We start from the raw sequence: 24,732 nt of genomic DNA on the forward strand, positions 1-24,732 counted from the left end.
TTTCTAAAATTAGTTTCTAAAATGCTAATATGCTCAACTTATTACCTACTTAAGTATTAGGTGGCTCAATCTTTTTTTTTTTTTAAAGATTTTATTCATTTATTTGACAGACAGAAATCACAAGTAGGCGGAGAGACAGGCAGAGAGAGAGAGAAAGGAGGAAGCAGGCTCCCCACTGAGCAGAGAGCCCGATGCGGGGCTCGATCCCAGGACGCTGGGATCATGACCTGAGCCGAAGGCAGAGGCTTTAACCCACTGAGCCACCCAGGCACCCCAAGGTGGCTCAATCTTACCTAATGCACTGACTTCCAAATGTCAGTGTGCAGACTAGGGGTTACCAGGTAAATAAGAACCACTCAGGGGAGCACCCTAGACCCACCTAGTCAGTCTCTGAGGGAAGACTCCAGGAATCTGATTTTTTAACAAGTTCTCCAGGTTGTGTTTTGTTGTTGTTGTTGCTGTTGTTGTTTAATGAGTTCTATGTGCATTAAGGTATTGGAACCTCTGAGTTACAGGATGGGATGGGATATAAGTCCCTTAGGTTTTCACGATATGGTCCTTGCCTCCCTGCTAGCCTTATGTCTTAACAATCAACTTGTCTTATTATACTGTAAATCCCACTGGGCTACTCATTTCCTTGGTATTATGAAAGCCACTTAGACATAGCTTCATGAACAAGCACTTTCATTTTTAATTGTCTGTCTCCCCACTAGTTTTTGAGCCTCTTCAAGGTATGGGCTGTATCTTATTCACCTCAATACGTCTAGCATAAGGATCTGAATAAACACCAGTTGACTAAATGTGTTCATTTATTTAAAAAACAAACAAACAAAGAAACAAATCATATGACCGACTCTCTCTTTTGTCTTAGGCACATAGCTGCGGACTTCCCCACAGAACATCACTACAGTGTTGCACTTCTAATTTGGATATTATAATAGAGTTGGCAGTGGTCATGTTCATGTAAGAACAATTTTAATGGCTGAAGAGTTTAACTTTATGCATGTACAAGGACAGCAACAGGATCCTTTATTTGGTCAGAAATGCAGTCTTTCTGCTGAGTTTCGGCATATGTAAAATGAAGAAAAGAATATTTTCTTCTGCTCGTGGGTGTGCGTGTATACACCTGCACACAGAGCTAAGTCGTGTGTGAATACTGTTCATAAAGTCCTCTGACTCAGTTGAAGAAGTACAGACTTACAGATCAAAGGATTCCACACAAGAGAGCACAAAAACTGGGCCAAAACCCAAGTTCATTCTTTGCTGGAGATCATCAAATGGTTCTTTTCAACATGGTTAAAATATATTTTTCAAGCATTTGTTTGGAAACATTTGTTTAGTCTTTCTGATATTCTAAAAGCTATTCCTTAGTTGATAAAAACATTTCCTGCTAGTCTGAGATTGGAACGTTTTGAGCAAAGGGGAAGAAAGGCATAAAATTAGGCTGAAAGGGAGAGCAGGGGCCAGATCATGCAGGGCCATTTATGCTTTGCAAGATTACAGAGTTTATGCTAAGAGGAGTGGGAAGCCACTGAAGGGTTTTAAGTAGGGGAAGCAACACGATCCAATTTGCATTTTAAAAAGAGAACTCTGACCCCAAAACATGAAATACTTAGGTCTAAATCTAATAAAACATGTGCAAAATCTACAATCTCTACGCAGAAAACGACAAAGCACTGTATCAAAGACTTAAATAAACGGAGAGAGATACCAACTTCTCTCAGTATTCTTAAGGTGTCAATTTTCCCCAATTTGCTCTGTAGATTCAGCCTAATTCTAACAAAATCCAAGCAGTATTTTTTTTTGGTAGAAATCAACAAGCTAATTCTAAAATGTATTCAGAAAGGCAAAGGAACGAGAATAGCCAAAGTAATTTAGAAAAAGAACAAAGTTGGAGGGCTCACATTGCCTGACTTCAAGACTTAGCATAAAGCTACAGTAATCCTGACAATGGAGTATGCTCAAAGGATGGAAACAGAAATGGAGGGAGCAGGGCAAGCAAATACTAGCCTATAGGCTGGATCTAGCCTGTCCCCTGTTTTTGTATGTCCCTAAGCTAAGAATGTTTTTAAAATTTTTAAATGATTGAAAAACTCAAAAGAATGGTATTTTGTGACAAGTGAAAATTATATGGAATTCCAAACAGAGTGCCCTTAAATAAAGCTCTACAGGGACATAGCCAGGCTCATTTGTTTCCATTCCCTCTGTGGTGGCTTTGTGCTATGCTGCAGAATTCAGAAGTTCTGACAGGTGGCAGGCAGCACACTTGTCACCCCGCAGTACTTTTCAAGCACCTACGGACCAGCATTTCTGCTACTACATGTATCACCCACGTGAAAAGATATTTTTCAAAGATAAAAGTATGTCAAATTTCACATTAATAGATGAACTTTGTAATAAAGTTTGAGAGGAAACACTAACTTAGCACCCAAGTTAAGCAAAATGTCATCCGTGTCCCAAAAAAGAGTTCCATTCTTCGGATTAGTAGAGCTGCATTTCAGAAAACTGTACTCAAATATTACATCTTGAGTTTAAAAAAATTTCACAGAAAGTTGTTTTCTCTTATTAAACAAGTACTTACACAATATCTTCAATTTTGCCTCTTGGCCTGCAAAACCTAAAATATTTACTATCTAGTTCTTTACAGAAAAAGTCTGCTGACCCCTGGCAGATTAAAATAGAACAGAACAGAGTCTGGAAATAGGACAATACAAATATAGGCAACTGATATTCACCTCCAGCAGTGAATATTCTTTTCAACAAATGTGCTAGAACAACGGGATATCCATAACCAACAAAGTAAACCTGGATTCATACCTCACACCTCTTATACAAAAATTAACTAAAAATGGAGCAGAGATACGAGTATAAGGTGTAAAGCTCTAGTACTTTTATGAGGAAAAAACAGGAGAAAATCTTTGTGAGCTTGAGTTAATCTGAGTTCTCAGATACAAAGCAAGAAGCATGATCCATTTAAAAAACAAACAAGTGAACAACAACAAAAAAAAACAGACAATTTGGATTTTATCAAAATTAAAAATGTTTGCTCTGTCAAAGATACTGATAAGAGAATGGAAAGACATCCTACAGATGAGACTTTTTTGCAAAGTATCCAGAATATATATATACTTTGTATCCAGAATATATGAAGAACTTTCAAAATTCAATAAAAAAAACCAAATCTAATTTTAAAAAATAGGCAAAAGTTTGGGCAGACACTTCACCAATATGCATATATAAACACGTGAAAGATGTTAAGTAGCCTTAGTCGTACAGAAACGCACATTAGAATGGCAATGAGATACCTACCTCTGTGCACCCACCAGAATGGTTAAAATGCAAACAAACAGGAAAACTGACGCTAGGAAAGATATGGTACAACTGAAATTCCCATGGCGCTGGTGGGAATGCAGACGGCACAGCCACTTTCGAAAAGAGTTTGCAGTTTCTTATAAAGTTAAGCATAAGCTTTCCAGGAGACCCAGCAGTCTCACCCAAGATGAATGAAAAGTTATGTTTCCCCTGAAGCATGTGCACAAAGGTTTATAGGTAAAAACTCGAACAATCCAAATGCTGTGTGGTGGTGGTTAGATGACTACAAGCATTTGTCAAAATTCAGAGCATTCTACACCAAAAAAACAAGATTTATTACTGTATAGCAATCACACCTCAATACATCTGACTCAAAAATAAAAGAGCCCTGGCTGCCGATTAGAGAATAAACTGGGGGGAACAGGACAGGAAGCCAGGAGACAAAATGACAAATGGGCAAATGGGCAAAATAAGGTATGATGAGGATCTGCATTAGGATGTGGCATCAGGGAAGGCGGAGGAATGCAGTGTACGAATGACTAGATTCTGGAGAGAGTAACAGATGTTGAGATTTGGGGGTTATGTATTTAAATGATTTGTGGGGCCATTTACTGAGATAGACAACGTTGGAGGAGGTGCAACTTTTCGGGAATAAGGTTACTAGTCCATACTTTGTTGCCATATACTAGAGGAAGCAGTTGAATTTAGAAGACTGGAATAAGAAAGGAATTCTGCTGTTCTTGTCTGTTTGGGAATTACTGTAGGAATACCTAGGCTAGTAAGAAACTAGGAGGTGGCTTTCATGGGTAAACCAGGGAGAAGAGAAGAACCTTTGTAAAAAACTCAAAGGTAATAGTCATAACAGTGATGATACACAAGCCGGATGAGGAGATTTCATTCAAGTGGGAGAAGACAACTATTTCAAATGCTGCTGACAGGTAATGAGGAATAAGGGCCTAAATGCGTCTACTGGACTTGGCAACAGGAGCTCATTGGTGCCTTCAGCTTTAACTATCATGGTGTAGCCGTGGGGATGAAAAGGAGACTATGGTCAGTTTCAGAGTGAGAAGATAAGAGTAAGTAATTGTAGATAACTTTTTGAAGAAGTTTAGGTGGGAACTGAAAGAAAGAGCGAGCCAAGTGGAAGCGGGGCCAGGGTGGTGGTGTTGTCCAGAAAGGATTTCCTTAGTTTAAGATGACAAAAACGAGATCATGCTGAATGTTAATATTGGAGAAAGACACAAGAGAGTGTGAGGCTGAAGAGACAGGGAAAAAGATAGATAATTCCCAAACCAAGAATGTTAAAACTGCTCAGACTCCATTTCAATCTTTCTGTTTTATGACTGAGGAAAGCTGAAGGGCCCCCAAAAGGCCACACAGTGAATGACAAAAATCTGAGAAAGAACTGAAGTGTGAGGCTACAGCAAGCTACAATCCTTTTTGTTTTAAATTATTATTTTCTTTTGTTACATGAGATTTTCTCTTTTGTTATATATGCTCACTGTGAAAAATCAGAAAAGCATAAAAGAAAATAGAAATCACGTGTAATCCTATTACTTGGAAGTAACTTCTATCAATAGTTTGGGACAGTTCATGTCAGTCACCACGAATTTTTTTAAAAAGACATTTTTTGCACTATGTTGCATTAAATATAAAAGAATAAGGCATCCTAGCCTAATATCTTGTTAATGAAGTTAAATCTACCCCGGATCAGAGAGGGATTCCATTTCTCTTTTAAAGCAGTACAGTATATATTTTTTTCTAAGCCTGGTAAATAGTCAAAATAATTCCCCACATCGAGTGCTAGTAAGTTAATTCACTCAAGAGATGGCTGTTGAGCTGATTAGCAGCTATCACATTATCAACAGGACAGACAAATGAGATTCAGCAAGAACACGATGAGCTCATGTCAGCGTTGCATGCAACAGAAAGCCATCACTAAAGTGGAGACTTTGGATTTGACAGTCTTTTACAGAGTCTGTGTGCATCTATCTGTATCCACACTGCTGTGAGGACCATGAGATGAAGCAGGCAAACACCTTCAGCCAGCACCAGATGGAGCTGCTGTCTAAGCCACAAAGCCTTAAGTATGAGGGCTTCCTTTGTCAACACTAATTATGTTTGGAGACGCACTGAAAGACACTGTCAAAACTACTTTAACTTGTAACAGGCTCCTAGAAAGAGAGGCTGTACCAGATAAGACGTAGCTCCGTCCAAGGGACAATTCTTGGGCTTTACTGTCTTTGTGCAAGAACTTCAGTGGTACTCAGGAACTCGCAGCTTTGCCTGCTCAACACTGACACCCCCAAATCAGGAAACTCCTGTCGCTGAAGTTATGCTTGAGAAGTCAAATATGTGTCTTCTGAGGCACTTAGGGAAACAGGACAGTCTAATCTGGTGTCTTCTATTTATTTGCCAAAACAGGTCTGATACGGAGTAGCCAAATGGAGTGTTCAGTAAGAGAAAGCCCATTGCTTCCCCATTCCTTACAAAGTAAACCTACAGATGGAATGGTCGATGAGAGAGCTGAATGGCTGAGGCTGCCCCTAGAAGCTAACCGCGATTCCATGATCTAAAATCCGATTTTGTGTTTGACAGTTTTCAAGACCAAAGCCCTTCAGGCTACAGATGAAGCTACCGAAGAGTAGCCTATTTCACTTCAAGTCATGACAGCTTTTTAAGAACCTATTACTGTTTTTCACTCTCTCTACTGCTATACAGACAATGACAATAATTAGTTTGCTTCAAGTCCAACAGTTTCAAGCAAATTTGATACAAAACAACTAAATCCTCCCTGGATTTCAATCTTGGGAGTAAACAGGCCCACAGAAAGAGCCGGAGCTCCTCAAGCTGGATTTAATTTCCAAGTCAGTGAACGGGGGAGACTGTGTAGGTGGTATATTAAACACCATATATAGAGCATTTCCTAAAGGCACCCAAGGAGAATCTGGTAATAATAAGGGAGGACGGGGCAGGCACTGCTAAGCTCCTTCCCCAGTCCTATGACTCCCGGAGGCCATTATCTTTCTTCATAAAATCTGTCACATTGCCATAGAGACAAAGTCAAGATTCCTCAGTGCTGTACATGGGCTTTTAAGGACACTTTCAGTGAGGAACTATCACCTATATGTCATCCCACACGTTAGTCCATCTCCAGGATATGAGGGTAAAATTTACAAGTCCAGGTTTTCATTAGGCTTTTGTAATGGAACATGTGGGTTACTTATATAAAAAAGGAAAGGAAAATGTGACAAGCATCCCCACGTCACTGTTCCCAACCTTTCCTTCTTCCGCAGTGAAAAATGCTGACCTGATACCTTAACCAGCTGCCAAACCCTTCAGTATATGACTAAAAGGGTGGAGAGAGGAAGTGAAAGCAAAGCTGCAGGAAAAGGCTTTGTAGGAGATAAAACACAGCTTTAATTTGGAACACGAATGGAAATTCCATGAGTAAAAGGAACCTTCCTAATTTGAGATCTGACCGCTCCCTACCCCTTCGTAGGGGGAAAAAAAAATCACAGTTCTTTGCTATCACATCAGCAAGCAAGACCTTAAGACTTAAGGTTCTCCTGTTTAAAGAATAAAGCGAAGTAAAACCCACTTAATTTGGAAAACTTAACTAAAGCTCTGTAGAAAGGAGGAAGCCCATCCACTTCCAATTGTTCTAACCACAGGCTTTTCTAACCATTCACTGTTCCTGTCACATGGCAGCCGTCTCCGATAAGAGCCCTTGCGTCAGCAAACGCTCTGCTGTGAGGTGCCACTGCTCAGCTCCCAACTCATCTTTTAAGCTCAAAATCTTCGATGAACCAGTTAAATAATAATAATAATTACTATCAGGGTGCCTGGGTGGCTCAGTGGGTTAAATCCTCTGCCTTCGGCTTAGGTCATGATCCCAGAGTCCTGGGATCAAGCTGCTCATCAGGCTCTCTGCTCAGCAGGGAGCCTGCTTCCCATCCTCTCTCTCTCTTTGCCTCTTCTATGCCTAGTTGTGTTCTCTGTCAAATAAATAAAATCTAAAAAAAATTACTATCATAAACTTGCTAATAACTAATTATAAGATTATAAGCTCTAAAATGTACACTGAACCCACTTCAGACCCCCTACTTGAGAAGGTATACACCAGCTACATCAGAGAGGCGGTTAAAACGTTATCTGGTAGTAACCAATGACTCCAGTGTTTTACAGTTTTATTCTGTCCACAAGCTGCTCCCTTTGCTTGGAATGTATTTCCTCTAATGCTGTTTCATTTGGCAAAACTATTCATTCTCTGAGCCCAAGTTCAAAATTTTACCTGTGTGAGAAGCTTTACCTGACTTCCTAAAGACTGTGCTGAGTGGCAGTTATCTAAGGCCCTAGAAAGCAAGGCTGTGTCTTGTTCACTTCTGTATCTCTTGGATTGCTGTGAATATACTAGCTATGGAACAAATGCTTATTGAATGATGATAATTTTAGCTAGCATTTACTAGCACCACTGAAGCATTTTATGTATGAAAACTCTTAACTCTCCTAAAAACCTTACAAGGTACATGCTATCATGAGCTTCCCTGTACTAAGGAAGAAATGGAGACTTGCCCAAGGTCACATAGTTAATAAGGGACTGTCAGGATGGCTGAATTGGCTGAATGAATGCGTGTATGCAAAAATGGTAGAGCTCAGCTATCTGTGGCATCTGGAGGCTGCTTTCTGCTGCCTGAAAGTCCACTCAGCAGCAGCAGCACTGCCGGCCACAGTGAAATTCCACCTTGAACAAAGAAGTGTCAGAGGTAGGCACACCCACACCTGTAACCAACAGGCATAGTAAACCAACAGCCATAGACAATTAGCTACAGCTGTCCGAAAGTTGTGCTTTTTGTGCTTCCAAGTGAATATCTTTTTTTTTTTTAAAAGATTTTATTTATTTATCAGAGAGAGAGAGGGGGAGAGAGCGAGCACAGGCAGACAGAATGGCAGGCAGAGGCAGAGGGAGAAGCAGGCTCCCTGCCGAACAAGGAGCCCGATGTGGGACTCGATCCCAGGACGCTGGGATCATGACCTGAGCCGAAGGCAGCTGCTTAACCAACTGAGCCACCCAGGTGTCCCCCAAGTGACTATCATGAGGCAAATTAAGCATAATCTTTCAGGAGCCACCCCTATTAGGAGGGCTTCTGAAGTCGCTTACTGAGAGTGAACTGTGAGATGCTGCTAGAAGTTGCCTTGCTGTGTTCTTCCTCTCCACTGCCCGCAATCACAGAACCAACTGTCAAGTGAAGAAAGCTGGACTGTAGGCTGACTGAGATGTGAAAAGACAGGTGATCTCTGGTATCAAACAAGGGAATGAAGGGGTGTCTGACCAACTTGGTCTGTAGAGCATGCGACTCTTGATCTCAGGGTTGGAAGCTTGAGCCCCATGTTGGGAGTAGAGATTACTTAAAAAAAAATCTTTAAAATGAAACAAGGAAATAAGAAAGAGGGGGAAATGAGGACAGTGCAAGATACAAACATAAGAGAAAGGGAGAAAAGAAAGTTGGGAAGGAAGTTGGTTTTGACTAACAAAACAGTCAATTATTCAGAGAGAAATCCCTCTAGAATGTTTATAGCAACAGCATCAGAGGAAGAATAATGTCATTAGTTACCACACTTTACCATTTCTGGAAGCTTTACTGTTTTGTGGATCTTGCACATTTGCTTTGAGGTATTATTTTTCCAATCAAAGTAAATTTTACCTTCCCCAGCTATGGAAAAGAGTGTACAATGCATTCTGCAAAACATTTCTAATTTAGAATTTTAAAGAGAAAAAGCACTTTCAAATTAGTGAAAGTTTGAGTTATACAGTACTTTAAAGAAATAGAAATGTATTGCTTTCAAAGAGATACCATCATAAACAAGTGTAACAGTCTTTCCTGGTATTTGGAGGATCTGTTCTTAATAAGCAAATAAGAATTATTTTCATGATTGTTATAAATAAATAATTGCAAAATAAATAAATAAATAACCACTTAAAAATACATTAAAAGTATCTTTCAAACTGGAATCCAGGGTCTCTTTTCAAGAGTTTATGAGTTTTCCAAAAGAACTTTAATATTGAACTAAAAAGAAAGTTTACATCAAAATTACTATAAACATATGCTGGATCATTGCAGTGCCACTTATTAACTAAGCACAGCCATGTGATTTGCAACATGATTGCAAATCATGCAAATATACATTTCCCTTTCTGGTCTGAACTGGCATCAAGCACACTATTTTAACTGGAAGGAATAATGAGAAAAAAAAGAGGCTTGCTTGATAGGTAAATGATACAGTCCCACTAAGACCAAAATGAAGTAACAGTGTAATCACTGTACACTGTACCAATTCTGGATTTTCCACATCTTAGACAGAAATGTGGCAGGAAAAGAGCACGATGGTCACAAAAGCTGCCCAGACAACTCTGGGGTGGCAGACAGCTCCATATTCATGTGGTGAGCAGCAATTCCACTTTGGCAAAATATCATCACTGTATTAAAATAATATTAGTTTGCATTTCACTAATTTTATAGGCTTTTTTGTACTTAAATTTTAAGTTCGTTTCAGTTTAGAGCTAAGTGAGAAATACACGTATAAGAATTTATATCTAATTTTGTTCGTTCATATTTAAGTAAAATTGTAATAATATATATGAATAGTAAAAGACTCCAGTTTTTTTTTTTTTTACCAAATAAGGAGTCTATAAATTACTAAATTTGAAAGTAGTGCTTAAAAATACCATTCTGTCATGTCAGATAAGCATTCCTCTTGTGATCTTATTTACATTATTAATTTGCTCAGCATCTCTTAAAGGAGTATAATAACCATTTACTTCGCCGGGCCATTGTTAAAATGAATTTAGATAAAATATATAGGGATTGCATTGAACCTATATATTTATAGATAGCTTTGAGTAGCATGGACATTTTAACAATATTAATTCTTCCAATCCAGGAACATGGGCCATCTTTCCATTTGTTTGTGTCTCCTTTTAACTTCTTTCATCAAAGTCTTAAAAGTTTTCATCATATATATATTTCATTTCTTTGAGTAAATCAAAAAGTACTTTATTCAACTTTATGGGTTTTTTTTTTCATTTTTTTCAGATTTTTTTTGTTAGTATACAGAAACACAACTGGTTTCTGTATATTGATTTTACATCTTGTGTCTTTACTGAATTCACTGATTAGTGCCAACACTTTTTTTAAATTGTCTTTAGGATTTTCTACACACAAAATCCTATCATTTTATCATTAATTTTACTTCTTCTTCTCTGATCCAGTGCAATCCCTATCAAAATCTCAATGGCACTTTTCACAGAAATAGAAAAAACAATTTTAAAATTTGTATGGAGCCACAAAAGACCTCAACTGGCCGGAGCCAACCCTGAAAAAGGAAAAGCTAGAAGCGTCACACTCCTGAACTCAAACTCGACTTCAAAGCTAAAGTAATTAAGAGAATCTGGTACTGGCATAAAAATAGACACACAGACCAATGGAAAAGAATAAACAGCCCAAAAATAAACCATGCATATATATTGGTCAATTAGTTCACAACAAAGAAAACAAGAATATACAATGGAGAAAGGAGTCTTATCAATAAATGGAGTTGGGAGAACTGAACAGCCACATGCAAGAGAACGAAACTGAATCCCTGTCTTACACCACACACAAAAATCAATTCAAAAAGGATTAAAAACTTAAACATAATACCTGAAGCCATAAGATTCCTAGAAGAAACAGAGAGGGGGAAAGTTCCTTGACATTGGTCTTGGCAACCATTTTTTGAATATGACAACAAAAGTATAAGCACCAAAAACAAAAATTGATAAATTGGACCACATCACACTAAAATGTTTCTGCACAGTGAAAGAAACAATCAACAAAATCAAAAGACAAACTAGTGGGACGCCTGGGTGGCTCAGTTGGTTGGACGACTGACTTCGGCTCAGGTCATGATCCTGGAGTCCTGGGATTGAGTCCCACATCGGGCTCCCAGCTCCACGGGGAGTCTGCTTCTCTCTCTGACCTTCTCTTCACTCATGATCTCTCTCACTGTCTCTCTCTCAAATAAATAAATAAAAAATCTTAAAAAAAAAAAAGACAAACTAGAGAATGGAAGAAAATATTTGCAAACCATATATTGGATAAGGAGTTTGTGTTTAAAGTATACAAAGAGCTCATACAACTCTTTAACAAAAACCCACAATCGCAAATTTTTAAAAGGGCAGGGGAACTAAAAAGACATTTTTCCAAAGAAGGCATCCAAATGGCCAACAGGTACATGAAAAGATCCCCATCACTAGTCATTAGGTAAATGCAAATCAAAAGCACATATCACTTTTCACCTGTTAGAATGGCTATCATCAAGAAGATATGAGATAAATTTAAAAATTAAAAAAAAAGGAAGATATGCAAGTGTTGGCAAGGATGTGGAAAAAAGGGAATCCTGTGCACTATTGGTGGGAAATGTAATTCGGTTTGACCAAGATGGAGAACAGTATGAGGTTTCCTCAAAAAATTAAAAATAGAACTACTATATAATCCAGCAATCCCACTACTGGGCATATATACAAAGGAAATGAAAACAAGAGTATCAAAAATATACTTGCACTCCTATGTTTATTGTAGCATTGTTTACAAAGTCAAGATAGGAAATAAGTTGAGTGTCTATCAAAAGATGAATGGATAAAAATAACATGGAATAAGAATGGAATATTATTCAGCCACGAGAAAGAAGGAATCCTGCCATTTGTGACATGAACAGATCTTGAGGGCATTATGCTAAGTGAGATAAGTCAGACAGAGAAAGACAAATACTATAACATATTACTTATATGTAGGATCTAAAAAAGTTGAACTCAAAGAAACAGGGAGTGGAGTGGTGGCTTCTAGGGGCTGAGGAGTGGGGTTAACTGGAGAGATATTGGTCAAACTTGCAGTTAGAAGATGAGTAAGTTCTGGAGACCTAATGCACAGCTTAGTGATTATAGTCAAAATACTGTATTATATACTCCAAAGATGCTAAGAGTCTAGATATCAAATTTTCTACCAAAGAAATGATAATTATGTGACATAATAGAGGTGTTAGCTAGTGCTACAGCAATAATCATACTGCAAATGTATCAAATCAACACATCTCACAACGTAAACTTACACAATGCTATATGTCAATTGTATCTCAAACTATATAAAGTGCCTGACACAGAGGTTGATTTGTAATAGTACTTTATAAATAAATATATAATACAATATAAACAAATAATATAATATATAATATTATTATAATATAATGTATATTATTAATATAATATATTAGATATAATTTATAAAATATATTTAAAATAAATTATATTTTATTTTATCATATTATATTTATTTTATTTCATTTTATTTCTTTTATTAATTTAGTATATTTTAATTTTATTATTTATTATTTTAATTATTTATTATTTTAAAATAATTTTATTCTTAAAATAGATTATATAATAATGTATATAATAATTAATATAATCTATTAATAATAAATAAATTCCTTCTTTATTAAATCTCTGAATCAGTAGATGACAGGAAGGGGCATGATCACATCCAATACCCTCCACACATATCTGCACGCCATCTTGACATACCAGTTGGGCCATGCTATTGCTATGGAGACACTGGTAACTATAATGTTGGCCTCAATTACCATGAATGGTTTAATTGAAAGTTTCAGCCTACTTGCACACCAATCTATCACTTATTTCTACAGGGAAAAGGTAGTCCAAGTTCTGAACAACTGACTTGCAAAGAAACTTTAGCATTCCATTTTGGATTTGTGTTTTACATTAGTTTTAAGAGCTACTGTCAGATTATATCAGGAAGGAGTTGCTGAGCAATAGGGCAATGTGATACTACCTGCACTTTAAGAATTCAGGTGAGCCATGTTTTCCATGGGCAGATTGATAGGAGGCAAGGTTGGAGGCAATGTGGCTAGTTCAACTATTACAAAAGAGAGTAGGTAAGACCTCAAACTAACACAGGTACAGTAGGAAATAATGGGTAGGGGCTGATTTGAAAGGCTAAATGGACAACACTTATCAACCAGTGGGATGCTGTGGAAAGGGACAGGGACTGACAATGACTCTGGGGTGTCTACATGAAGATCAAGGATGATTTTCCCAGAGGCATACTGAGAAGGGTAGAGAATTAAGTTAGCAATAATTTGCACTACTTTACTGTAGAGAATAATGAGAAATTGAGACCTGAATGAAAATAGCAAACATAGTCTAAAGTCACATATGTGATTAAAATTCTCCCCATTAAAAATAATTTGTTATTTTCTTATATCGAGTTGACTCTAAATCTTGAGTGCAAATGGTCTGGTGAGAACAATATAATTACTATTACCCTTTTAAAAAGACTCCCTTTTCTAATAATTTCTTCTGTGATCTTTTGTATTCCCAAATATGTAAGTGTGGAATAACCTCCCAGGGCCTGTACCTCTTGTCCTTTGATGCTTCAGACTTCACTTTCCAACTGCCTACTAGACATCTCTAAATAGAATTAATTATCTTTCCTCCAAAATGTGTTCCACCTTGTTCTGGGCACCATAACAATTAATGGTATCACAGTTTCGGTACACGTTCAGTTTGGTCAGCATTGACAAATTCCCCCTGCCCCCTGAGTCCTTCTCATGCTATACCCAATTAATTGCCAGGTCTTATCTCTCTGATGTGTACTCTCCCTTTGACAACTCCAGCCATCACCTGAGTCCTCAATTTCATCATTCTTTGTTTGAGGTACTGGGATGGTATCTTATTGTCTATTAATTCCTCTAAAATACAGCACTTTACCACTCTACTTACTTTTTCATGCAACCATTTCATGGTTTTCAGTTGTTTCTATAACACATTTGAACTCCTTAAAACTAAATCCAGTGCTCTTCTGTGATTGACTCTGCCTTACCATTTTTTATCATCACCTCCTACATGTCCACCCATATAAATACTGTTCAAGGGGAGGAGTCAAGATGGTGGAGAAGTAGCAGGCTGAGACTACTTCAGCTAGCAGGAGATCAGCTAGATAGCTTATCTAAAGATTGCAAACACCTGCAAATCCATCGGCAGATAGAAGAGAAGAAGAACAGCAATTCTGGAAACAGAAAGACAATCACTTTCTGAAAGGCAGGACCGGCAGAGAAGTGAATCCAAAGCGATGGGAAGATAGACCCCGAGGGGGAGGGGCCGGCTCCTGGCAAGCGGCGGAGCAACAGCGCACAAAATCAGGACTTTTAAAAGTCTCTTCCGCTGAGGGACATCGCTCCAGAGGCTAAACCCAGGTGAGGCCCACGTGGGGTCAGTGTGGCCTCAGGTCCCACAGGGTCACAGAAGGATCGGGGTGTCTGAGTGTTGCAGAGCTTGCTGATATTGGAACGGGAAAACTGGCTACAGAGACAAAGCCGAAAGTAAGATCACAGCCCAGTGTTACCTTGAACCGGTCACAGGCTCGGTGAGCTCGGAGTGCGGCCGGAGGTCAGGCAGACGGGAGTAACTGGGCGCTGTTCTCAGAGGGCGCACTGAGGAGTGGGGACCCGGGCTCTCGGCTCCTCCGGGCCGGAGACCAGGAGGCCGCCATTTTCATTCCTGTCCTCTGGAACTCTACGGAAAGGGCTCAGGGAACAAAAGCTCCTGAAAGCAAACCCAAGCGGATGACTCAGCCCGGCCCCTGGTAAGGGTGGTGCAATTCCGCCTGGGGCAAAGACACTTGAGAATCACTACACCAGGCCCCTCCCCCAGAAGATCAATGAGAAATCCCGCCAAGACCAAGTTCACCTACCAAGGAGTGCGGTTTCAATACCAAGGAGAGCAGCAGAATTCCAGAGGAGGAGAAAGCAAAGCATGGAACTCATGGCTTTCTCCCTGTGATTTTTTTTAGTCTTGCAGTTAATTTAATTTTTTTCTTTTTCATTTTTTTTTTCCTCGCCTTCTGGTAAAAATTTTTTTTTAACTTTTACCCTTTTCTTTTTTAACGTTTTTAAACTAGTTTATCTAATATATATATATTTTCTTTTTTATATTTTTCTTTATTCATTTTCTTTTTTATAAATTCTTTATTCATTTTCTTTTTTATAAATTCTTTTCTTTTTTCTTTTCTTTTTTTTTCTTTCTTCCTTTTTGAACCTCTTTTTATCCCCTTTCTCCCCCCTCACGATTTGGATCTCTTCTGATTTGGTTAAAGCATATTTTCCTGGGGTTGTTGCCACCCTTTTAGTATTTTACTTGCTCCTTCATATACTCTTATCTGGACAAAATGACAAGACGGAAAAATTCACCACAAAAAAAATAACGAGAGGAAGTACCGAAGGCTAGGGACCTAATCAATACAGATATTGGTAATATGTCAGATCTAGAGTTCAGAATGACGATTCTCAAGGTTCTAGCCGGGCTCGAAAAAGGCATGGAAGATATTAGAGAAACCCTCTCGGGAGATATAAAAGCCCTTTCTGGAGAAATAAAAGAACTAAAATCTAACCAAGTTGAAATCAAAAAAGCTATTAAAGAGGTGCAATCAAAAATGGAGGCTCTCACTGCTAGGCTCTCACTGAGGCAGAAGAAAGAATTAATGATATAGAAGACCAAATGACAGAGAATAAAGAAGCTGAGCAAAAGAGGGACAAACAGCTACTGGACCACGGGGGGAGAATTCGAGAGATAAGTGACACCGTAAGACAAAACAACATTAGAATAATTGGGATTCCAGAAGAAGAAGAAAGAGAGAGGGGAGCAGAAGGTATACTGGAGAGAATTATTGGGGACAATTTCCCTAATATGGCAAAGGGAACGAGCATCAAAATTCAGGAGGTTCAGAGAACGCCCCTCAAAATCAATAAGAATAGGCCCACACCCCATCACCTAATAGTAAAATTTACAAGTCTCAGTGACAAAGAGAAAATCCTGAAAGCAGCCCGGGAAAAGAAGTCTGTAACATACAATGGTAAAAATATTAGATTGGCAGCTGACTTATCTACAGAGACCTGGCAGGCCAGAAAGAGATGGCATGATATTTTCAGAGCACTAAACGAGAAAAAACATGCAGCCAAGAATACTATATCCAGCTAGGCTATCATTGAAAATAGAAGGAGAGATTAAAAGCTTCCAGGACAAACAAAGACTGAAAGAATTTGCAAACACCAAACCAGCTCTACAGGAAATATTGAAAGGGGTCCTCTAAGCAAAGAGAGAGCCTACAAGTGGTAGATCAGAAAGGAACAGAGACCATATACAGTAACAGTCACCTTACAGGCAATACAATGGCACTAAATCCATATCTCTCAATAGTTACCCTGAATGTTAATGGGCTAAATGCCCCAATCAAAAGACACAGGGAATCAGAATGGATAAAAAAACAAAACCCATCTATATGTTGCCTCCAAGAAACTCATTTTAAGCCCGAAGACACCTCCAGATTTAAAGTGAGGGGGTGGAAAAGAATTTACCATGCTAATGGACATCAGAAGAAAGCAGGAGTGGCAATCCTTATATCAGATCAATTAGATTTTAAGCCAAAGTCTATAATAAGAGATGAGGAAGGATACTATATCATACTCAAAGGGTCTGTCCAACAAGAAGATCTAACAATTTTAAATATCTATGCCCCCAACGTGGGAGCAGCCAACTATATAAACCAATTAATAACAAAATCAAAGAAACACATCAACAATAATACAATAATAGTAGGGGACTTTAACACTCCCCTCACTGAAATGGACAGATCATCCAAGCAAAAGATCAGCAAGGAAATAAAGGCATTAAACGACACACTGGACCAGATGGACATCACAAATATATTCAGAACATTTCATCCCAAAGCAACAGAATACACATTCTTCTCTAGTGCACATGGAACATTCTCCAGAATAGATCACATCCTCGGTCCTAAATCAGGACTCAACCGGTATCAAAAGATTGGGATCATTCCCTGCATATTTTCAGACCACAATGCTCTAAAGCTAGAACTCAACCACAAAAGGAAGTTTGAAAAGAACCCAAATACATGGAGACTAAACAGCATCCTTCTAAAGAATGAATGGGTCAACCGGGAAATTAAAGAAGAATTGAAAAAAATCATGGAAACAAATGATAATGAAAATACAACGGTTCAAAATCTGTGGGACACAACAAAGGCAGTCCTGAGAGGAAAATATATAGCGGTACAAGCCTTTCTCAAGAAACAAGAAAGGTCTCAGGTACACAACCTAACCCTACACCTAAAGGAGCTGGAGAAAGAACAAGGAAGAAACCCTAAGCCCAGCAGGAGAAGAGAAATCATAAAGATCAGAGCAGAAATCAATGAAATAGAAACCAAAAAAACAATAGAACAAATCAACGAAGCTAGGAGCTGGTTCTTTGAAAGAATTAATAAAATTGATAAACCCCTGGCCCGACTTATCAAAAAGAAAAGAGAAAGGACCCAAATAAATAAAATTATGAATGAAAGAGGAGAGATCACAACTAACACCAAAGAAATACAAACTATTATAAGAACATACTATGAGCAACTCTACGCCAACAAATTTGACAATCTGGAAGAAATGGATGCATTCCTAGAAACATATAAACTACCACAACTGAACCAGGAAGAAATAGAAAGCCTGAACAGATCCATAACCAGTAAGGAGATTGAAACAGTCATTAAAAATCTCCAAACAAACAAAAGCCCAGGGCACGACGGCTTCCCCGGGGGAATTCTACCAAACATTTAAAGAAGAACTAATTCCTATTCTCCTGAAACTGTTCCAAAAAATAGAAATGGAAGGAAAACTTCCAAACTCAGTTTATGAGGCCAGCATCACCTTGATCCCAAAACCAGACAAGGATCCCATCAAATAAGAGAGCTATAGACCAATATCCTTGATGAACACAGATGCGAAAATTCTCACCAAAATACTAGCCAATAGGATTCAACAGTACGTTAAAAGGATTATTCACCACGACCAAGTGGGATTTATTCCAGGGCTGCAAGGTTGGTTCAACATACACAAATCAGTGAATGTGATACAACACATCAATAAAAGAAAGAACAAGAACCATATGATACTCTCAATAGATGCTGAAAAAGCATTCGACAAAGTACAGCATCCCTTCCTGATCAAAACTCTTCAAAGTGTAGGGATAGAGGGCACATACCTCAATATCATCAAAGCCATCTATGAAAAACCCACTGCAAATATCATTCTCAATGGAGAAAAACTGAAAGCTTTTGCGCTAAGGTCAGGAACACGGCAGGGATGTCCATTATCACCACTGCTATTCAACATAGTACTAGAGGTTCTAGCCTCAGCAATCAGACAACAAAAGGAAATTGAAGGCATCCAAATTGGCAAAGAAGAAGTCAAATTATCACTCTTCGCAGATGATATGATACTATATGTGGAAAACCCAGAAGACTCCACTCCAAAACTGCTAAAACTTGTACAGGAATTCAGTAAAGTGTCAGGATATAAAATCAATGCACAGAAATCAGTTGCATTTCTCTACACCAACAACAAGACAGAAGAAAGAGAAATTAAGGAGTCAATCCCATTTACAATTGCACGCAAAAATCATACGATACCTAGGAATAAACCTAACCAAAGAGGCACAGAATCTATACTCAGAAAACTATAAAGTACTCATGAAAGAAATTGAGGAAGACACAAAGAAATGGAAAAATGTTCCATGCTCCTGGATTGGAAGAATAAATATTGTGAAAATGTCTATGCTACCTAAAGCAATCTACACATTTAATGCAATTCCTATCAAAGTACCATCCATCTTTTTCAAAGAAATGGAACAAATAATGTTTATAAAAATTAAAAAATTAAATAAAAAATTTTAAAAAAAAGTTCAAAATTCTGTAGAACTTTCCATGCTTCATTCCAATGCCAAGTCCCCTGTGAAGCTGCAGATCCTCTTTTTTTTTTTTAAAGATGTTATTTATTTATTTGATAGAGAGAGGCACATAGAGAGAGGGAACACAAGCAGGGGGAGTGGGAGAGGGAGAAGCAGGCTTCCTGCCCAGCAGGGAGCCTGATGTGGGGCTTGATCCCAGGACTCTGGGATCATGACCTGAGCTGAAGCAGACCCTTAACGACTGAGCCACCCAGGAGCCCCTGCAGATCCTCTTCTTAAAATTAGCTGTTTTCTTCTCATAATTCCCATCACACGGGACTTATGGCTGTTTGTATAAAACTTCCTCTATCTCACTTGCTAGTCTTAGCTTCTTATTCAGGTTTGGTACCTATATGCTTCTTGAACAGATGAATAAATAATGCTTTATCTGATTTCACAGACCAAAAAGCTTAGAAAGGGACAAAAGCATTCAGACAGAAATGACTACCTGACAGCAAATGGAGAGAAAGAAAAATACAAAAACCAAACTAAAGAGCTCAGAAAGCATCTCAGTGTGGGCAAATTGCAAAGATCTCATAAGGGTATCACTGCATTTTACAGAATGGCACTGATTGACCTTGACCTTAATTATAGCAAGATATCAAGAAATTTTTAAATTATGTTCAATATCCTTTGTAAGGAGGAAGGAAAACAACAAAAGTCTGAAATGTATTTTGGGAAGATTTTCATAAAAATGGTTTTATTATTTAAAAGTTTATTTGTTTAATTATATGTACGCTGTATAGCAAATTTGGAAAACAAAGGTAGAGCGGAGAAAAAGTCCCCACGTCTTTGTCTGCATTTAAAAAAAATGTAGGTCACATAAGCATCAAATGATTAGATTTTTTTAACTGAAAACATTTTAATGTTTAATGAACTTGAGCTCCCAATTATCCGGAAAATTTGGCCAATTAAAACTCATTCTTTCAAAGAACATAGAGAGCTAAGATTTTACTATATCACACATAAAAGTACTCATCCAACTCTTCTGTTTTAATGTATTACTGAAGAATGATGAGGTGGGGAGAAGACAAGAAAATGAGGAATAAAAAGACAAAAATGGAGGGTGAGAGAGAAAGAAAGAATCCAAAATAAAAGGTAGGAGAACAATCAAGACAAGTGAGAGGAAGAACAGACAAACAAAAAGAGAGAAAGCCCAATATATGAGCAGACACATTCAGAAAAATGCAGCTCTTCTTTCATTTTCTCCTTTCTTGACTTCTTTTGTTCTAATTGACTTCAGGCTGATGTATGTACCCTTAGATGCAGGCTGAATTCCAATCAAGTCCTCCTACACATATACTTTATACCAACACAATCCAGTTAAAAGGATTTTAATTGGTGTGCACCATTCCCTGCAATTTCAACATTTTAAAAATGAATAGTCTCACTAAGTACCAGATGGTGACATGTACTAATTAATCAGGCCTATTCAATGAATGAGCATATTAAAATGAATGCACCTATTAGACATGTGTTGCAGAAGCCCCATCCTGAGGAAGCCTCCCCTTAAATGAGTGCCCACGGAAGGTGCAGATTTACTGTGCAATACTCACAAGTGTCTCCCACACTTATGTGCAGCCGCAATACCATCACTCTTGCATCTCCCTCTAGATCAGCTGGTATTTCATCCTAATCAGCAGCCTGTGAGCCCTGTCCTTTCTCTATAATCTGTCTCACTTTCATAAGCAAGAGCCAGCTGAATTCTGGGTCTACTATTTTCCTACTAAAGAGAAGATTGTACAAACTCTTCAAGGTTATTGTTAAATGGACAACAGGTGAAGGGCAATGATCAAATGAAGCTCCTGATCCAAATCCCTTTCTCCCCAATTTATCTGTCAGGCAGTGAAACCCTTAGCATGCTAGCTCAGGGAATAAGACATTGCAAATGGAAATCCTGCATGACAAGCTGCCATGCTCTGATTTCCTTTAAATACTGTGGACACTCAAGAAAAAGGTATAATCTCCTGGTAGGTCTTAAAATAATACTAGGTATGCTTCTGAAAGAGAAAGAAATCCTAGAAGCTGTTGGTTTTCTTAGCTCCTCATACTCATCACTTCTCTATTTCATATTACCTCAAATCACTACAATTCCAAATGTATTCTAATAATACAGAATTCCCCAAATCTCTCCAGAGTTATTGAGAAAGATTGGCTTTGGATTCATCAACGGCACTGAAAACAGAGCAGGTGATGAGGTAAGGAAGGGAAGAAAGCAGCAAGGTACAGATAAAACACAGACTGTAGAGAAGAAGGGAGTGTTGTGAGACATGGATGTTATCTGGCACAGAGCAGGCACTGACAAATGTTAGTTCCCTCTCTGAGGTAATAACAAATGGTAGGGAAAATTTTTGTTTGCTCACTAAAAAAAAAAATCAACCTAAAGGGAAACCTAAGAGAAGTCTAAATATGGTTATCCTTGGAGAAGTTAAAGATTACAGTAGAAAATGGTGCTTGTTTATGATGCATGGCAATGGTTATTGCTTAAAATCAATAAAGAATAAAACCGTTAAGAATTCATAGGGGAATGGAAACCAATAATAAAAATGACAAAATTTGTAGTTACAGACTAGAAAAGCCTCCCTGATGGCAAACACCATTTAAATTGTATTACTTACCCTGGCCTCTTGCCTAAAAACGAGAGGTAGGATTAATTATTTAAGCAGAATTTAATTAATACAGATATAATTAAAAGTCAAAAATAACAAGATTTTTTCATCAAGAGGTTTCTGTGCAATGATTCAATAGTTTTTTGAAAATTTCTAACTTTAACAGTTTCTGGTAGATTTCTATTATTTTTCAAATTTTGGTTCTGCTGCTATCCATCACCACCCTGAAATAAGAGAATATTTTGGTAGGGTGTTCAGCAGACAAACAGGTTCTTCTGAGAGTCCTATGTTCTGAGATAAGACAAAACTCAAGACAACAAGATATTAAAACCAACCATAACTCCCAGTCAAACACTTAAAAGGAACCATGTTAGAAAAACCAGAACCCTCACTAACTGGAGAGAAAGCAGTGATTTATGCCAAAGTAAGCAGACTAAATAACACTCAAAAAATAATCCATTATTAAATTATGAAGAACACAACTGGTCAATAACCCACAAATCTAGGCAAAAAGAAAATACAATGCTTCTTGAACATATAGGAGTGAATAGCTTCATGTGAAACTCCATGAAAAAGGGCACAAGCACCCACTTTTATTTTATAGGTAGCTTTAATTAGAAGGCTGAATTAATATTAGAGCTGGCTTCATTTGGAACAATATCAGAGTGTAAAATAAATACCAAGTTTGAAGGCAGATGAATCAGACATACAAAAGGAGACATACAAAGGAGCCAGTATGGTCTAAGTATGACATCTAACACAGAGTTGAGGATTCTACTGCTTCTGTCTTTAAGATATAACTTTGAATTAGTCATTTATGCCTCGAGCTACATGACATCCTGCATCACAGGTGCCTAGAATTCCTTGGAAAGGGGCCATGAATATATTTATATAAAAAGAGATTCTGAATTAGCTTTCCCCAGATGATATGCCAGAAATAATGAAAAGACAATATTTAGAATATGCTAGATGCCATGAAGTATTCTCAACACTAGACAGAGTCTTTGATTGATGAATGGGGCGCAAGACTGGTCATTTCTTCATGAAAAAGAGGTAATGTCTAGAAATAGGGAAAGAGTGGTATTTAGGGGTGCCTGGGTGGCTCAGTGGGTTAAAGCCTCTGCCTTTGGCTCAGGTCGTGATCCCAGCATCCTGGGATCAAGCCCCGAGTTGGGCTCTCTGCTCAGCAGAGAGCCTGTTTCCCTTCCTCTCTTTCTGCCGGTCTGTCTACCTGTGATCTCTGTCAAATAAATAAATAAAATCTTAAAAAAAAGAAAAAGTGGTATTTATACACAAAAGCTTATCAATTCATACAATAAAATCTGAGGCTAATATATAGGTCTTTATGTTGAAAAGACAGTAGCAAAACTTCTTTTTAAGAATCTGTTCCTTAGGGGTGCCTGAGTGGCTCAGTGGGTTAAACCTCGGCCTTCTGCTCAGGTCATGATCTCAGGGTCCTGGGATTGAGTCCTGCATCAGGCTCTCTGCTCAGTGGGGAGCCTGCTTCCCCCTCTCTCTCTGCCTGCCTCTCTGCCTACTTGTGATCTCTCCCTCTCTGTCAAATAAATAAAATCTTAAAAAAAAAAAAAAAATGACTCTGTTCCCTATTGGGGCACCTGGCTGGCTTAGTTGGTAGACCATGTGACTCTCAATCTCATAATGGGTGTAAGCCCCACAACTGGCCACAGAGTTTACTCAAAAAAGAGAGAGAGAGAAAGAGAGAGAGAGAATCTCTTCCCCATAATCACTAACAGTAATCCTGAATTACTTAAACTGAACTTGATACATTTAGCTTAGTACGTGTAAATCTGAGAAGTGCCAAATATTTGTTAACATTTATATTAACATTATATAGTTATTATTACAGTTATTATAGCTATTATAACATTATATAGTTATTATATAACATTAGCATTATATAGTTATATTTATATTACAAAGAACTCAGAATGAGCATGTGAAAAATTTTAATTCTGCTTTTGGGGCTGGGGGAAATCAAAGAAACTAACATTTATTGAGATACTACAGTCACTGCGCTGGAAACTTTATATGATATCACCCCATCCAATCCTCCTAGCCATCATATTTGTAGGTATCTTCGCCAATTTACAGATGAGGAAACTGATGCTCAACAGTAGAAATTAGGAAGTAGTGGAGTACATATTATATCTCAGGCCTGTCTGACTCCAAACCCTATGCTTATTAAAATGATGTCAAAGATAATATATTTTTCTCCAGAGGTGAGTTATTTCAAAGTATGTTTCTACATGTCATAACTATCTAAAGTTGATGTGCAGGAAAAGTACAAAGAAACAAAAAACAACTATTTCAATAATAAGCAGAATATAAATGAATTCAGTAAAGTTGCAGGATATAAAATTAACATACAGAAATCAGTTGCATTTCTATACACTAATAACAAAGTAGCAGAATAAGAAATTAAGAAAATAATTCCATTTACAATTGTATTAAAAAAACAAAATACTTAGGAATAAACTTAACTAAGGAGGTGAAAGATCTGGACTTTGAAAACTATAAGACATTGATGAAAGAAATTAAAGATGACACAAATGGATAGACATTCCATGCTCATGGATTGGAAGAATCATTATCCTTAAAGTGTTCATACTCCTGGGGCGCCTGGGTGGCTCAGTGGGTTAAGCAGTTGCCTTCGGCTCAGGTCATGATCTCAGGATCCTGGGATTGAGTCCCTCATTGGGCTCTCTGCTCAGCAGGGAGCCTGTTCCCTCTCTCTCTCTTTGCCTGCCTCTCCATCTACTTGTGATTTCTCTCTGTCAAATAAATAAATAAAATCGTAAAAAAAAAAAAAAAAGTGTCCATACTTCCCAAAGCACACTATAGTTTCAGTGCAATCTCTATCAAAATACCAACAGCATTTTTCACAGAACTAGA

The 24,732-nt window shown here is 37.9% G+C and overlaps 1 protein-coding gene across 7 annotated transcripts in view; it reads right to left on the reverse strand.

Annotated features, from left to right (window-relative positions):
* PEAK1 (pseudopodium enriched atypical kinase 1) overlaps nucleotides 1–24,732 on the reverse strand; it is a 319,580-nt gene that overhangs the window by 74,691 nt on the left and 220,157 nt on the right. Inside the window, exon 5 of one of the 7 annotated variants that reach the window (XM_059180297.1) lies at nucleotides 14,769–14,968. The exons of 5 other annotated variants lie outside the window; for them this stretch is intronic. The gene's annotated coding sequence lies outside the window, so the exon portion shown is untranslated. Of the gene's footprint in view, nucleotides 1–14,768; nucleotides 16,482–24,732 lie in introns of those variants that run through there. One more of the 7 variants, XM_059180302.1, reaches the window with a different exon arrangement.

The sequence above is a fragment of the Mustela lutreola genome, chromosome 7 (genome assembly GCF_030435805.1).
Source record: "Mustela lutreola isolate mMusLut2 chromosome 7, mMusLut2.pri, whole genome shotgun sequence".
NCBI lineage: Eukaryota > Metazoa > Chordata > Mammalia > Carnivora > Mustelidae > Mustela > Mustela lutreola.